Below are 17,150 nucleotides of genomic sequence, written 5' to 3' on the forward strand. Positions count from 1 at the left end.
GCCATCGGGCCTATCAGTGACGACACAGAGGAACTCTCAATGAAAGCACCAATGTCGGTGTCAAAACCGGCGGATCTCGGGTAGGGGGTCCCGAACTGTGCGTCTAGGCGGATGGTAACAGGAGACAAGGGACACGATGTTTTACCCAGGTTCAGGCCCTCTTGATGGAGGTAAAACCCTACGTCCTGCTTGATTAATATTGATGATGTGTATTACAAGAGTGGATCTACCACGAGATCAAGGAGGCTAAACCCTAGAAGCTAGCCTATGGTATGATTGTTGTAGTGGAGGTTATGTCCTACGGACTAAAGCCCTCCAGTTTATATAGACACCGGAGAGGGCTAGGGTTACACAGAGTCGGTTACAATGGTAAGAGATCTACATATCCGTATTGCCAAGCTTGCCTTCCATGCCAAGGAAAGTCCCATCCGGACACGGGATGGAGTCTTCAATCTTGTATCTTCGTAGTCTTGGAGTCCGGCGGACGATGATAGTCCGGCTGTTCGGACACCCCCTAGTCCAGGACTCCCTCAATGGCCCCAGGAATCAACACAACACGCCGCATGTTCGAAGATAACGGCACGCCTAAATATAGGGGTGCCGCACACCCACTATGTTTCACCGACGAGGTGCTGGATCATGAATTTCCAGCGTGATTCAAGCCCGTAAACATAGAGGCATACGACAGAACAACAGACCCCGGAGTCTGGATTGAGGATTACATCCTGCACATACACATGGCTAGAGGAGATGATCTCCACGCCATAAAATATCTACCCCTCAAGCTCAAAGGGCCAGCTCGGCATTGGCTCAATAGCCTCCCAGAAAATACTATTGGAAGTTGGGAAGAGCTCGAGGACGCGTTTAGAACAAATTTTCAAGGGACTTATGTCCGCCCTCCGGATGCAGACGATTTAAGTCACATAATTCAACAGCCCGGAGAGTCAGCACGCAAATTTTGGAACAGGTTCCTTACCAAAAAGAACCAAATAGTCGACTGTCCGGACGCCGAAGCCTTAGCAGCTTTTAAACATAATGTCTGAGACGAATGGCTCGCCAGACACCTCGGCCAAGAGAAGCCGAGAACAATGGCCGCGCTAACAAGCCTCATGACCCGCTTTTGCGCGGAGGAAGACAACTGGCTAGCAAGATGCAGCACCAGCGACCCGAGTACATCCGAGATCAGGGATGGAAACGGAAAATCACGGCGCAGAAAGGACCAGCGCTGAAATAAAGAAAAAAGCCAAAAGAACACGGCGGTCAACGCCGGATTCAAAAGCTCACGGCCGAACAACAAAACACTGCCTCTTAAGGACAACAGTGACGAGCTATCTAACTTAAACAAAATTTTGGATCGGATATGTCAAATCCACAGTACCTCCGGAAGGCCTGCAAACCACACCCACCGAGATTGTTGGGTCTTCAAACAGTCCGGCCGACTCAACGCCGAACACAAGGGGCTCGACGCGCCAAGCAATGATGATGACGAACCCCACCAGCAGAGCGCCGGAAAACAAAAGACTTTCCCACAAGAAGTCAAAACAGTAAACTCACTTCATGTGATAATACAGAACAACAGTGTGGCACCCGCCAAAGTAGGTGTCGCACGGTCCACCCCAGCGGAACCTCGAGATTGGATGTCAAAACCAATCACTTTCGACCACTTGGACTATTCCAGAAGTATTCGAAACGCAGGATGGACTGCTCTAATATTGGATACTATAATCGACGGATTACAATTTACACAAGTCCTAATGGATGGCGGCAGTGATTTAAACCTGCTATATCCGGACACAGTCCGCGAGATGGGGATAGACCTTACTAAAATTCGACATAGCCGCACTTCCTTTAAAGGAGTGACACCAGGCCCTTACGCCAAGTGCACAGGCTCCTTACTACTAGAAGTTGTGTTCGGGTCACCCGACAACTTCCGACGCGAAAAGCTAATCTTTCATGTCGCCCCATTCAAAAGTAGCCATCAAGCACTATTGGGGCGCGAAGCTTTTGTCCGCCTTAACGCAATACCACACTACGCGTCTCTTACACTTAAAATGCCCACTCCACGCGGCATCATCTCACTAAAAGGTCGTTAAAGACCCCGGACACGGCTAGACGAGTCCAGCATAAATAAGCTAGGGGCTCCCTAGCCGCACACCCCTTTACAAGGGGCTGTGCGTATGAGCAATAAGGAGCCAATAAAAGCTCAACTTTATTCATTTATTCATGCTTTGTTTTAAATACATTTTTTGACACGATTACTTTTCAAACTAAGTTCCTCTCTTTTACAGATGAATAGCGTGTTACACCCATCCAGGATACAGCACAACGGAGACACAGGCGCAGACGTGCAGTAGGGACCCGTTGCAAGGATTCTTTTCAGATTAAGACCCTGTGTAAACCTTTTTTACTGTCTCTTGTTGCTATACATCCCCTAGTTTTCTTATCATAACCGGCGAGGAGGCTGACGTTTTGGCATCGGCCGCGTCAGAGGACCTTGCGTGTACCTAGACACTAGGGGCTTAGGGCATTGATCTGCCCGTCATCATAAAGACCGAACACCTCAGGGAGTGTTCGGCGTCTCGAGTTAGGCCTTATATGCATCAGCTCCGAATCATGTCTTTGGTCAAATGTTGGGCTTGCCCGGCTCCTGTGTTTTGCCGCCTTACGTTCTGTATCATCGCTAACGCGGCACCAGGAGAACTACTGCGATTGTGCCCCGGTTCAGCCGGGTGAGCACCTCAGTAGAGAAAGCCGAAAACTGACTGTCCTGATGTAGCGAGAGACTGGTTAACCACTCGATCGACCTCTGGAATGTTTAGAATTCCTCCGCTTTGACGAAGGACCGCTTCCCGGTTAGGCACACGCGCGCCCCAACTACGGAGAGCACGGTGCCCCTAGGGGCTATATCGTAGCCCCACCTTCGAACTACTATGGCTAAGTGAAAGTGATAAAGCATTATAGTCCGGTTGCGTCGTTTGCTACGCTACCACCTCCTTAACAGGACCAAGACGTTGGATTAAGTGTGAAAATGCGCTATTTTGCAAACACCCCCGCACTATGTGCGTGGGGTCTGAAGCCGAAGACTGCCATCTTTCAGGTTATACACAAGTATACATTAACGGCCGCACAGGAGATATTTCAATACTTGAATGCGCAAGTACAAAAAGCGCTTATATTACAAACATCGTTTTATAAACCACAAAGTTCATTTGAACATGACATTTTTTGAGCACTGCGACTCGAGCACCACGCAGAACTTCCCCAAAATAGTGCTCGGCAGGTAACCGGCTCTCGTCCGAACCCTGGGTCGCAACAGCGGTGGCATCCATCTCCGTCCAGTATGTCTTCACACGGGCGACGGCCATCCGTGCACCCTCTATGCAGGCCGACCGCTTCATCGCCTTGATATGCGGCACCGCCCCAAGGAATTGCTGCAATAAGCCAAAATAACTCTTCGGCTTGGGCTTATCCGGCTAGACATGAGCCACGATATCCGTCATGGCAAGTCCGGACAATCTATTCAGCTCAGCCCACTCAGCCAACCGATCGGTCAACGGAAGTGAACGCTCCGGACTATGGAATTGAGACCAAAAAAGCTCTCCCGTCTTGTGATCCCTTTGACTTCGGAAGTGCACAACAGCATCTGCCGCACTCGCCGCTAAGTCCATGTATGGATCCTCTGGACCCCACAGCTGGCAAAGCCGAGCGTACTTCGGATCAGTAAACCTCCTGCGCAGCAGAAAAGGCTTGCCAGCCACAATATCTCCGGCCTGGCGCAGCTCCTCCTTTATAGCCCTCATTGCAGAACGGGCATCCTTGGCTTCGGCGATGGCCTTCTTCAGGCCTTCTTGCTCCGCTCGGCGTTCTTTTTCAAGAACCTCATAGCGGTCGGTAATATCTTTCAACTTCACGGCCATTTCGGCCATCTCCTCCCTACTTTGGCAGTGAGCAGCCTTTTCGGCTTCTAACTCTTCGGCCGCCCTCGAGGCAGTCGCATTACTCCTTCTGGCCTGCTCCTTGGTTCGAGCAAGTTCTGCCCGAAGGCTCTCCACAGCAGCGGCACCATCTGCATTACACACACATATTGTAAGGAGTGGGCTTCGGCTCCCTTACTAGGTGACCACGGAGAAAAACCTACCTTGTGACTCGTCAAGTCGCTTATTACCAGCGCGATGTCCGCATCCGCAACGTCAAGTTGCCGCTTTAGTTCGGCAACTCCATCAGTCCAGCTGGCCACCGGGCTATCCGCCACCTGCATGGGAAAGGCGAAAATCAATACCTGCAATTTTGATCCTCGGCACGCTGTCGCTCTCGACAACCTACCGAGTCCCAGGGGCTACTAAATATACCGGGCGCACTTTATGTGCAAAACTGTCAAAAGGTATGTCATTTTTACGTACCTCAAACCCCGCCAGCAAGCTTCTGACGGCATCATGCAACCCGCCTTCGGCAGACGAAATTCTTCCAATCACCATACTCATCAATGTACGGTGATCTTCTGAGATAGACGCCCTCTCAAGCAGATCCTTCAACTCCCCTGGCCGCACACCATCTGGTGCCGAACTCTTCGGCCCCTCCGGACTCGGGGATACCCTCCGCGATGACACCTCAGGTTCATCTGCCCCGCCTGATGGTGCGGCGGATGGAGGCGTCTCGCTCTCCACCATCTCCGGACGAAGGTCCCCCGAAGACGAGCTCATCTGAGAAGGACGGAGATCCGAACTACAAGGTAAAAAATTCGGTTATCCTCAGAAGCAAACATAGGGATGTCTCTTATTACAGGACCCCCCCTTTTTCTACTTACGGCTCGCTGGAGGGCTGATTCCTTAGGGGAGATAGTGCGGTCGGGGCCTCCCCAGACGCAGGACCCTTTGGTGAAGATCTCTTCCCCCGTTTCGAGGCCTTGGCCTCCGGGTTTTCGGAAGCAGTCCTCTTCTCCCCTTGGAGGGAGGGATTCTCGATCCCCCCTTCCTCAAATGCCTCCTTGGTAGAGGCGGCAGTGTCCCTGTTCTCCCCTTCGCCTTCCTCTGAAGGCGCAACCTTCAGCATCCTGACCAGCACGGGATCCGGCACGATCTCCGGGAGGGGGGCCGAACACCGTATCAGTTTCGCTTGCGCTATCCACTCCTATTCAAAGAGATGATGGGTTAAAAGGCAAATTCAAGAAGGCATAAACAAACGATGTGTTCGTACACAGGGCCACTTACCTGAGTATCCGGGCGATTGCAGCTTAGGCCGGAATCCTCGGTCAATTCCGGACACATCTCTTGTGATCTGAAGAACAATTTGTACATCTCCACGGGTGTCGTACCCATGAAGTGTTGGAGAGCTCGCGGCCCCTCGGGATTGAACTCCCACAGACGGAGGGGGCGACGCTTGCAGGGCAGGAGGCGCCGAATCAGCATAACCTGCATCACCATCACCAGACTGATCTCCCTCTCTTGGAGGTCTCGAATCCGGCCCTGCAGTAGGGGTACGTCCTTTGATGGCCCCTAGTTGAGCCCTTGGTTGACCCACGACATCAGCCGCTGTGGAGGGCCTGAGCGAAAGATGGGCAGTGGCTTCTGCTTGCTGCCCCTAGGAGCGGTGATATAGAACCACTCCTGTTGCCACAGGCCGAGCTCCTCCTGGAAAGAGCCCTTGGGCCATGGAGCATCGGCCCTTCTGCTTATAACCTCCCCGCCGCACTCAGCTTGACGCCCCTCGATCATCTTCGGCTCCATGTTGAAGGTCTTGAGCCACAAACCGAAGTGGGGAGTAATGCGGAGGAAGGCTTCGCAGACGACAATGAATGAAGAGATATGGAGGATGGACTCCGGAGCCAGGTCATGGAATTCCAACCCGTAGTAAAACATGAGCCCTCTCACAAAAGGATCCGTCGGGAAGCCTAAACTCCGACGGAGGTGGGACACGAACACGACGCTCTCGCCGGGCTTGGGAGTAGGAATGACTTGCCCTTTGGCAGGCAACCTATGCGAAATCTCGTAGGTTAGGTACCTGGCTTCTCGCAGCTTTAGCACGTCCTCTTCCGTGACGGAGGAGGGCATCCAACGGCCCTATAGGTCGAAGCCGGACATTGTTGAAGGTCTGAAGCGCTCGAATCTGGGGCCCTGGGTGTTGGAACTCAGGGCAAGGAGAAGATTCGATTGAGGATTGAAGAAAAGAAACAAGCCTTGGTCCCATTATAAAGAGGGAGAATACCAAGAGCCGTTCCCGTGACCGTTCGGGACTCACCTCCGATAGAGGGGGCGTGGCAACGGGCGCGGTTGGGTTACCCACGTCCGTATTGATGAGAATCCCGGAATAAGGGGAACACGATATCTGCCTCGACAAGACGTCCCAAGGAAACCGCTTCGCTAAACGCGCTGAGGTGGTATAATAAAAAACGATTCAAGTAAAGGCTTGGTAGTGGAATGACGTCATGCCACGAAATACGTCAGCAGATTGAACTTGTGTACATATTATTCTCTCTACGGTGGAATGTGGAATTTATTTTGCAGAGCCGGACACTATCCTGGTGCTCACAATCTTCTATGAATTATTCGAAGGAGGAACCCGCCTTGCAATGCCGAACAATATGCGCGCCGGACTCATCGTCATTGAAGCCTGGTTCAGGGTCTACTGAGGGAGTCCTGGACTAGGGGGTGTCCGGATAGCCGGACTATCATCATCGGCCGAACTCCAAGACTATGAAGATACAAGATTGAAGACTTCGTCCCATGTCCGGATGGGACTTTCCTTGGCGTGGAAGGCAAGCTTGGCGATACGGATATGTAGATCTCCTACCGTTGTAACCGACTCTGTGTAACCCTAGCCCTCTCCGGTGTCTATATAAACCGGAGGGTTTTAGTCCGTAGGACACACAACCATTACAACAATCATACCATAGGCTAGCTTCTAGGGTTTAGCCTGCTTGATCTCGTGGTAGATCCACTCTTGTACTACCCATATCATCAATATCAATCAAGCAGGAGTAGGGTTTTACCTCCATCGGGAGGGCCCGAACCTGGGTAAAAACATCGTGTCCCTTGTCTCCTGTTAGCATCTGCCTAGACACACAGTTCGGGACCCCCTACCCGAGATCCGCCGGTTTTGACACCGACTTTGGTGCTTTCATTGAGAGTTCCTCTGTGTCGTCACCGATAGGCTTGATGGCTTCTTCAATCAACAACGCTGTCCAGGGTGAGACTTTTCTCCCCGGACAGATCTTGTGTTCGGCGGGTTTGCACTGCGGTCCAATTCACTCGGCCGTCTGGAGCAGATCGAAAGCTACGCCCCTGGCCATCAGGTCAGATTTGGAAGCCTAAACTTCACGGCTGACATCCGTGGTGACTTGATCTTCGATGGATTCGAGCCACAGCCGAGCGTGCCGCACTGTCACGATGGGCATGACTTAAGCTCTGCCGCCGGACAGTACCCTGGGGGCCGCACACGAGTCCGCTCTGACCCATAGTTCGGAGCCGACCGCGCAGATCAAGGACAGGTGGCTGGACACCGCCTCGGGAGCTGCAACTTCTACGGCGATGGAGCCGAATACTGACCTTGTCCCTTGCAAAGCTCATGACTCCGAGGTGCCAGACTCCCTGTCGGACTCCGAACCTCCGGCGCCCCTACCAATCGAATCCGATGGGGCGCCGATCATGGAGTTCACCGCCGCGGACATCTTTCAGCACTCACCCTTTGGCGACATCCTGAATTCGCTAAAGCATCTCTCGTTATTGGGAGAGCCCTGGCCGGACTGCGGTCAGGATGGTTGGGATGCGGACGACGAAGAAATTCAAAGCCCACCCACCACCCACTTTATAGCCACTGTCGACGATCTAACCGACATGCTAGACTACAACTCCGAAGACATCGACGGTATGGATAACGACGCTGGAGACGATCAAGAACCAGCGCCTATGGGGCACTGGAAGGCACCTCAACTCATGATGTATATATGGTGGACACTCCAAAGGGGAGCGATAACGAGGAACAACGGGACACGGCTGTCGGTGTACTAAAGTAGGGGTACCTTAGTACCCCGAACTTGTGCACGGGCAGTGGCAGCGTCCCGCGGCAAGGCTTGCCGGGCGTCCGCCAAGATCCTCCGTCATTCCTATTGATGCCATTCAAGAACAAAGTGCATAACTGAGAAGACAAGGCCCCGGCAAGAGGAGCTTGCCGGGAAAGACGAGGCCCCAGCAAGAGGAGCTTGCCGGGAAGGCCAACCAAGGCATTTTCAAGAGACTTGTCGCGCTGCGCCGCGCGTCCCGGCAAGACCCGGCGAGCGACAAGCTTTCGGGTGCAACAAAGACAACGACCGCGGCAAGGCGCTTGCCGCGGCGAAGCCTCCACCCCGCGCCCATGCTCCAGCGCATCAGACGACGTGTCGCCCCAAGATCATTCCTGGCGCACGTGTCAAGCCGCTGTGCAGCCAAGCGGTGCGAGGTGGCAAGTGGAGATGACGAGAAGGCCATCGTGGCGATCGGTGGCGCCCCTAACGGTCGTTTCCTGCACTGTTTGGGCGACCAGACGGGCATTAAATGCCCTTGTCCCCTGCCGTCAGAGTTAGGTAGGGGGCACTGTAGATAGCGGTTGTACCAACCTCTCTTTTTACTTTTTTACCCCTCTCTGCGTTGCCACCTGTCGGTAACCCCTTTAGCCTATAAAAAGGAGGCCCATGCGCACGTAGAGGGGGTTCGACTCATTCGAAACTACAACACACTCACGCTCTCAAGCAAGAACAGAATACAAACACAAAGCAGCAGTAGGAGTTTTATCTCTCCGGAGAGCTCCGAAGCTGGGTAAAATCCCTCGCGTGCCTAGCCTCGATCTTCTCTTCGTGCGCCCTCCGCTCCCTGCCGGACCGAGAAGGGGCCCTGCCCCATAGGTGCTCGTTTCCCACGACATCTTTGGCGCGCCAGGTAGGGGGCGTCGAGGTTGTGCGAACCTGATCCGGTCTTCACGCGCGCTACATCAACATCTTCATCGACATGCCACCGAAGAGGAAGGCTTCGGAGGTGGCCGCTCCGTCCACGTCGATCCCACCACCGCCGGAGCAAACGGGTGGTGGGGTAGACGCCGGCGGAGGAATGGGTGTCGACGGGGGGACTCACATTGTCACCAGATCCAAGGACAAGGCCCCGCAGACTTCGGCGTCCGTACATGCGCCGCGCCCCTCTCAGGAGGCGTGGGATCGACAACGCCATGGTGCTCCTGGCACCGTGCTCGCGTTGGAGCAAGGCCAAGCCGGCGGATCGCGGGACGCTCAAGGCCAACACGCACGCCAACACGTTGGCACAAGCGCGGCACGGTCGCCTGGACGAGATGTTGCTCCTTCTAACACTGTTAGAAGTTTGAGCATATCCCGCTCCTCGCGTCGTTCACCCCCGCCACCGAAAACCCCAAAAGAAGCGTTGGCTCGAGCCCAACTGCTACTATGAAAGTGCAACTAATCCCCGGGTGGTTTTGGTAATTAATAACAACATATATATCATTGAACTAATTGTTTCTTGAGTATCATTTCAGAAAGTTCAGTGATATGGGTATGGCAATGACTGAAGATGTGGACCCCTCAAAATGCTAAGGCAAGCATTGGCAAAAGCTCAAGACTCTATTTTTTTGGTTTAGTGATCCAAGATCACATTGAGTCTATAGGAAAGCCAATACTATTAAAAGGGGATGAGGTTATGATAATCATCTGGTTGCTCAAAGTGCTTAGTGATCTATCTCCCAAACCATCAGCAATCTTTCATTCCAACATACTCTCATAAGTAATCTCGGTCCCACCGATTCCATAAACTCAGTCACACCGAGATGAACCACCTCAGCCACAAAGCCAAACCCTAGTAATTTCGGTTTTTCCGATTCCAAACTCGGTCTCACCGAAACTAGTGTTGCCAACCTTCTGTAACCTTCTGTCATCAAATCGGTGTCACCGAGATGATAAAGTCGGTCCCACCGAGATTGGAAAACCCTAGTCTTTGGAAGAATCGGACTCACCGAGATTTTTTTTTCGGTCCCACCGAAAATCCCAACGTTCACAAGATTTGAACTTTCGGTTTCACCGAGTTGTCAACTTCGGTCTGACCGAGATTGGTCAAATGTGTGTAACGGTTGGATTTTGTGTGGAGGCTATAAATACCCCTCCACCTCCTCTTCATTCGTGGAGAGAGCCATCAGAAAGAACTACCACTCCTACCTTACATTTCTGAGAAGAAAAATACCTACCCTTGTGTTGAGATCAAGTTGCTCCACTCCCACCATATGAAACTTGATTTCTAGCCTTCCCAAGTTGCTTTCCACTCAATCCTTTCTTCCACCACAGCCAAATCAGTGAGGAGAGTTGAGTGTTGGGGAGATTATCATTTGAAGCACAAGAGCAAGGAGTTCATCATCACCAACACCATCTATTACCTTTTGGAGGGTGGTGCCTCCTAGATTGGTTAGGTGTCGCTTGGGAGCCTCCGTCAAGATGTGGAGTTGAACCAAGAAGTTTGTAAGGGCAAGGAGATCGCCTACTTCGTGAAGATCTACCCCGAGTAAGGCTAGTCCTCCGTGGGCGTATGCCATGATGGCATAGACAAGGTTGCTTCTTCGTGGACCCTTCGTGGGTGGAGCCCTCCGTGGACTCTCGCAGCCGTTACCCTCCGTGGGTTGAAGTCTCCATCAACGTGGATTGACGATAGCACCACCTATCGGAACCACGAGAAAAATCTCCGTGTCTCCAAATTGCGTTTGCTCTTCTCCACCTCTATTTACTACATGTGCAATTTACTTTCCGCTGCCAATACTCTAGAATTGCATGTGTAGGGTGATACTTGACTTGATCATCATTGTGAACTTGCCAAAAACTTGTCTTAATCAAAAGGCTAAACTTTTAAATTGTCAAGTAGTCTAATCACCCCCCCTCTAGACATACTTTCGATCCTACAAGTGGTATCAGAGCTTTGGTCTCCATTGGATTGGTTTCCATTGCATTGGACTCCATAAGCTTGGTTTCACAACCTAGGAGAGTATGGCGTCTAGTGAGGGTAATTTTCGTAGAGGTCCTTACTTTGATGGTTCAAACTTTGCTAGTTGGAAGCATAAAATGAAAATGCATATTCTTGGACATAACCCTGCCGCATGGGGCATTATTTGTGTTGGCTTGCAAGGTGAGTTCTTCGAGGAAGGAAAAGTTCCGGATCATGAAGCTACAGCGGATGAATTGCGGATGTTGCAAAACAATGCTCAAGCTTGCGACATTCTCTTCAATGCTTTCTGTCCCGAGGAGTTCAACAAAATCAGCCGTCTTGAGAATGCAAAAGAGATTTGGGATACTTTGGTCGAAATGCACGAAGGTACCGAGTCCGTGAAGGAATCAAAGCTAGATGTTCTTCAAGGTCAACTTGACAAGTTCAAGATGAAGGAAGGTGAAGGAGTCACTGAAATGTACTCTAGGCTTGCTCTCATCACAAATGAGATTGCCGGCTTAGGAAGCGAAGAAATGACCAACCGATTCATCATCAAGAAGATTCTCAGAGCTTTGGATGGAAAGTATGACACCGTGTGCACTTTGATCCAAATGATGCCAAACTACAAGAATCTCAAGCCTACCGAAGTCATTGGAAGAATTGTTGCTCATGAGATGACACTTAAAGATAAGGAAGAGCTTCACAACAAGTCAAGTGGTGCTTACAAAGCTACATGTGACGCTCCCACAACCTCAAGTGACAAGCTAGTTTCTAATGAAGAGATAAGCCTAATGGTGAAGAACTTCAACAAATTCTACAAGAGTAGAAGCAAGGAAAGAAGCTCAAAGTCTAGATCATATGATGAAAAGAGATCTTCTAGTCGTGATCGAAACTGCTACAATTGTGGAAGACCCGGACACTACTCAAATGAGTGTTCGACTCCCCACAAGAGAAGAGAAGAATCTCCAAGAAGAAGAAGCTCAAGAGAAGAGTCACCTCGGAAAGAGAGAAGGAGTAGAGATGATCGTTATGAACGAAGATCCTCTCGGAGAAGCAAGGATTCGGAGAAGAAAGACAAGTCATCAAGGAGCTACACAAGAAGAAAACATCAAGCTCATGTAGGTGAATGGGTCTCCGGCTCCGACTCCGACAATCACTCCGAAAGAAGCTATCACTCCAACTCCGAATACAGTCAAGATGAAGGTGTTGCCGGTCTTGCTCTCGTATCCTCCAACTCCAACTCCTATGACTTATTTGATTCACCAAATGAGGGAATTGGAAGATGCTTCATGGCTAAAGGCCCCAAGGTATCACACCCTGAATTCATTGACTTTGATAGTGAAGAGGATGACTTGCTTGGTGAAGATGAGCTTTTACATGACAAATCTAGTGAGCCTAGTAATGATGAACATGCTAGTAGTCTTTATAGTCGAGAAGAGTCGAATGACAATGCTATGAAGGAGATTGAGCGTCTAACTAAAGAACTAAACACTCTTAAGTTAGCTCATGAAACAACTCAAGAAGATCATAGAGAGCTCCTAAGATCTCATGAGAAGCTACGCTTCGAGAAGCTCAATCTAGAGCAAGAACATGAGTTCCTAAAAGCAATCAATGACGATCTTCGAAAGAAGAGTTCTTCATATCTTGCCAAACGACTTCTCTTGTCTAATTTCTTGCCACCTATTAAAACTAAGCATGACAAGCATAAGAAAAATTCTGCATCTAGTAGTAACAATAACCATGCTAAATCTAATGTTGTTACTTCTAGTAATTCTCTTGATTCCACTAACAATGTTTCAAGCCAAGTTACACTTGAGCAAGAAAATAGTTTATTGAAAGGGATTATAGAGAAAGGTGTCTACAAGAGCCTTGCCGGAAGCAAGAACTTTGAGGAAATTGTTTGCAAGCAAGGGAGGCACCGGAAGAATCAAGGAATTGGTTTTGAGCGAAAGTTCAACGCTGAGGGTGTTGAATGGGAAGAAGGTCAATATCCCACTCCAAAGTTTGTTTCTCAAAAGGAGAAGTATGATCCTACTTCTTCCAATGTGGAACAAGCTCAAGATGACCTTCCACCACAAGACCACAAGCTAAAAGGCAAGGACAAGCTTCAAGAGGAGATTGATGCATTTATTGAAGCACCTAAGGCCATGGTCAAGTGGGTTCCCAAGGAAACGTCAAGTTCTACTTCGTCAAGCTCAACTACAACCCCAAGGATTCCCATCAAGATGATGTGGATCCCGAAGAAGAAGAACTAGAGAGTTCTTGAGGGTGACTCCGCCAACATACTTCACTCACATTCATTTTGGCAAGAACTTGTGCAATCAACTTTCACATCTTGCACTAGTTCATGGAGTCACAAACCCTCTTGTTGGTAAGTCAAGGGACAAGGTAATCATTGCTTTCATGGACATCATCTTTTGTGTACTTCAATCTATGTCCATGGATATCCTTGTTTGTTCCTTGTGGGACTAACCCATGTAGGTATTGAAAGTGCCCAAATCCAAAGGATTGCTCCCAACTCTTGATGATCTTCATCAACATTGAGCATCCACATCTTCAACATCTACATGAAGTCTTCTACGACAACCCAAGGTTAGTTTGACCCTTTAAAAGGGGTTCTCACATCAAGGGGGAGCTTTGCTCTAAAGAATTGAGCTAAAGCATCTTCAAATGATGTGAACACATCAATGCTTTATGTAAAAGTGGTAACCCCACTTGTGCTTAAACGATGAGTATGACCTATGATCAAATGTTCTCATTTGACTCCTAAGTCAATATACTCATATATAGATGACCTAGTCATCGACAAATTGTGTGCTAGCTGCTAGTGTTTTGTTTGTGCATGTTTGACACATATTTCATTTGCTATCTTATTGTGTGAGCATGTTGGATGCATGATTTTATCCATTCGAGGACATCCATTTGTTGCTATGGTCTTTTGGATTTTTTTCTTTTTGACCAAATGGATGGACAAGAATGCCTAAGTTCCTCCCCTAGCTATCTATGCTTTCTTGTCTCAAATTCTATTCATGCTTATATCACAAACTTTGATCAAGTCATTTTCGGACACACCGAGTGAGGAGCACTCGGAGCCACCGATCCGTCTAAGACTTAACTTCCAAAACCTTCTAAGTATTTTCGGTCAAACCAACCCACTCAAAATCGGACAGACCGAAAGCACTTGGATTGATCTAGGTTTTCACCTCGGTGAAACCGAGTTGCAATTTTCGGCGTGACCGAAGTGTGTAACTGCTTGCAGTTAACCATCTCGATGCCACCGAGTTTTACAACTCGGTCCCACCGACAGCTAAAGGGTATATATACCTGAGGGCAGCGCGCGTTGATTCCTTCTTCAAAACGTCTCGCCCCCAAACCCTTTGCTGCCATCGCCGTGGTCTCCGGATCGTCTCCGTCGTCGCCTGTGCGCCCTCGCCGCGGGTCTCCGTCGCCGTCAACGGTCAATCTCTCCGTGCCGTTGCCGCCGTAGAGAAACTCCACCAAGTTAGGGTGAGTTTCGATCCCTCTCGTGTTTCAACCTCCGATTCTATGCACGATTGGTTTGTCTAGCTTCTTGCCACGTTTGAGATCTTCCTATCCAGCAGATTAGTTCGTTAGAACGAAATTCGAGTGAAAGTTTTAGGGTTAGGTTTCCGCCGAACACATCTCGGTGAGACCGATTCTACATTCTCGGACTGACCGATTTGGCCTCTGGCCATTGCACTGCACTTTTCGGCCCAACCGAGTTGTGCAAATCGGTACGACCGAAATGAGGATTTAGTGAAACCCTAGTGCTCTCAGCAAGACCGAAACCCATTTCGGTCCAACCGAAAGTGGTGTGAATGGTTCTGTTAGAACACTTCGGATTCACCGAATTTTAGACTCGGTCTGACCGAAATGCATTCTGTGAAAACCTAAAACTGAAATTTGAACTCATTCTTTTTGCAAAACCTCTGCAGTTTGTGATAACTCTTCTATTCTGCCTTTACCTAATCTATTCACAGGTTGTCAGCCATGTCAGATGCAAGTGACAGCCAGAACAGGTCTGAGTCACCAATTGAGATTCCAGAGGCAGGCACTAGTCCTGAAGCCAGCAGCTTTTCTGATGATGGTGAGAGGAGCACACCAAGTGGTTTGCCTCCTGCTGCCACCAGGGCCAGGAAGAAGAGGAATTTTGATGAAGAGGATTCTGATTTCATAGCTGAGGAAGAGATTTCTTCAAAGCCAAAGAGGAAAGTGGTTGCCAAAGAGCATCAAGGGCAGCAAACCAAGAAAGGCACCAGCAAAGTGAAGAAGTCCACTGTTGCTAAGAAGCTGAGCATGGAAGAAGAAACCTCGAGCAAGGTGAAGAAAACTTCCAAGAGGAAGAGGATTGTGCATGAAGCAGCTGATGATGATTCTGATGAGGAAGCACCCCAGCCTCCTCAGAAGCCTAAGTTGATGGGTGATGCCATCAGGGCAGGAGCACCTACAAAGTCAAAGCCTTCTGCTCCAGCAAAGGCAGCTCAAGCCAAGCCTGCTGCCAAGCCCAAGAAGACTGTCAGAAACATTCCTGCTTCAGAGAAGAAGAAAGACAATGTGCCACCAGCTGAGTCAGAAGATGAGGCACACGTATTGCTGAAACTCCGTCAGAAACTGCCAGTCGACAATGATGCTCATCCTCGAGCAGAAAACATGAAGGAAAGGAAAGACAAAGGTCTCAGGCTATGGAGGCAAGCTGATCCATATGCCACCAGGAGAACGACTGCTGTAGATCCAAGGTTCCATACCAGAGAGCAGCAAGATTTCTATGAGACTGTGCTCATGGACAAGAAGCCCATTGTTGCAGACACTCGCTATGTTGACTGGGCATACATCGACAGTGAAGAGCACAGAGACTACTTTCCACACGTGCATGAGAGCTTTACTGCATGTGGTGTTGCTGATTTCGTCGGTCAGAAATTGACTGATTGGAATGATGAGATGATCATGCAATTCTATGCCACAGCTCATTTCTATCCGGATGGCAGGATTGTATGGATGACTGAAGGTCAGAGATTCTCTTCTACTATAGAAGAATGGGCAGCACTGCTCAATGCTCCAGTGTCAAGAGACGATGATGTTGATGTCTATGGTATTCCCAAGAAAAACCATGAGTCTATGAAGAACATGTACAATGAGGTACCAGCTAAGGATGTAGAGTTCTGGAAGCTCGGCTCAGTGTATCATCTCCAGGCAGGTCTCCCTACCACAAACACAATTCTGAGGCATACTTTGATGCCCAAGTCTGGAGATCATCGCATGATAAGAGGCTATTCTATCAACATGCTGCATATACTAGATCAGAAGGCACCTTTCAAGGTGATGGACCTGATAGTTGAGACTATCAAGAGGACTGCAGCAGACCAGAAGAGGTCATGTGGATTTGCCCCGCACATTCAGATGCTTATCAATGCCAAGTTTGGCACGGGCACCTACTTGTTGGATAGACCCCAGTTGCCACTGCAGCCTGAGCATGAGGACAATGAAGTTGTGATGACTGAGGATGATCCCACGTCTGTTGAAGGTCAAGCTAAGTCTGAAGCTGCCAAACAAGCTAAAGCTGAGAAGGAAGCAGCAGCAGCAGCAGCAAAACCCAAGAGTGTTGGAGAACAGCTCCTTGAAGCTACCCAGAGGATTGAACAACGCCTGGCCAGCATTGTGCAGTCTCAGGAGAGTCTTGAGAGGATAGTTGAAGACAAGTTCCATGCTCTGGATGTCAAGCTGACTGAAGTGCAAGTCACCGTCAACAAGCTTGAGGCAGATATCGAGGAAGCTAAGAGGGAGAAGGAAGAACTCATGAAGGAGATGCAGGATGACCTAGTCCAGGATGATTATGAACAGCCTGCTCCGGTTCCCACAAAACCCAGATTAGCTGCTATTCCAGTGATAGACACCAGGGCTACAGCCTCAGCACCTCCCACAGCTCCATCAGTTCCAGCTCCAGCTCCGGTGACCACTCCTCCAGCTCCACAGACATCAGCTGAAGCCTTTGCAGATGCAGCTATCTCAACTCCTTCAACACAGACAGGAGCCGCCAGCAGAGTCCCTGGTGACATTTAGCTCTATACTTTTTGAACTTTTTGGTAACTTGTTGCCAAAGGGGGAGAAATTGTATAGATCATAGGACTTCGAGAGAGAGAGTGCTCGTTTTTGCTCTTTCGTTTCATTTGCGGTCTTTTTGAGATACTTTTGAGT

This window comes from Triticum dicoccoides, chromosome 7B (assembly GCF_002162155.2).
Source record: "Triticum dicoccoides isolate Atlit2015 ecotype Zavitan chromosome 7B, WEW_v2.0, whole genome shotgun sequence".
Classification (NCBI taxonomy): Eukaryota; Viridiplantae; Streptophyta; class Magnoliopsida; order Poales; family Poaceae; genus Triticum; species Triticum dicoccoides.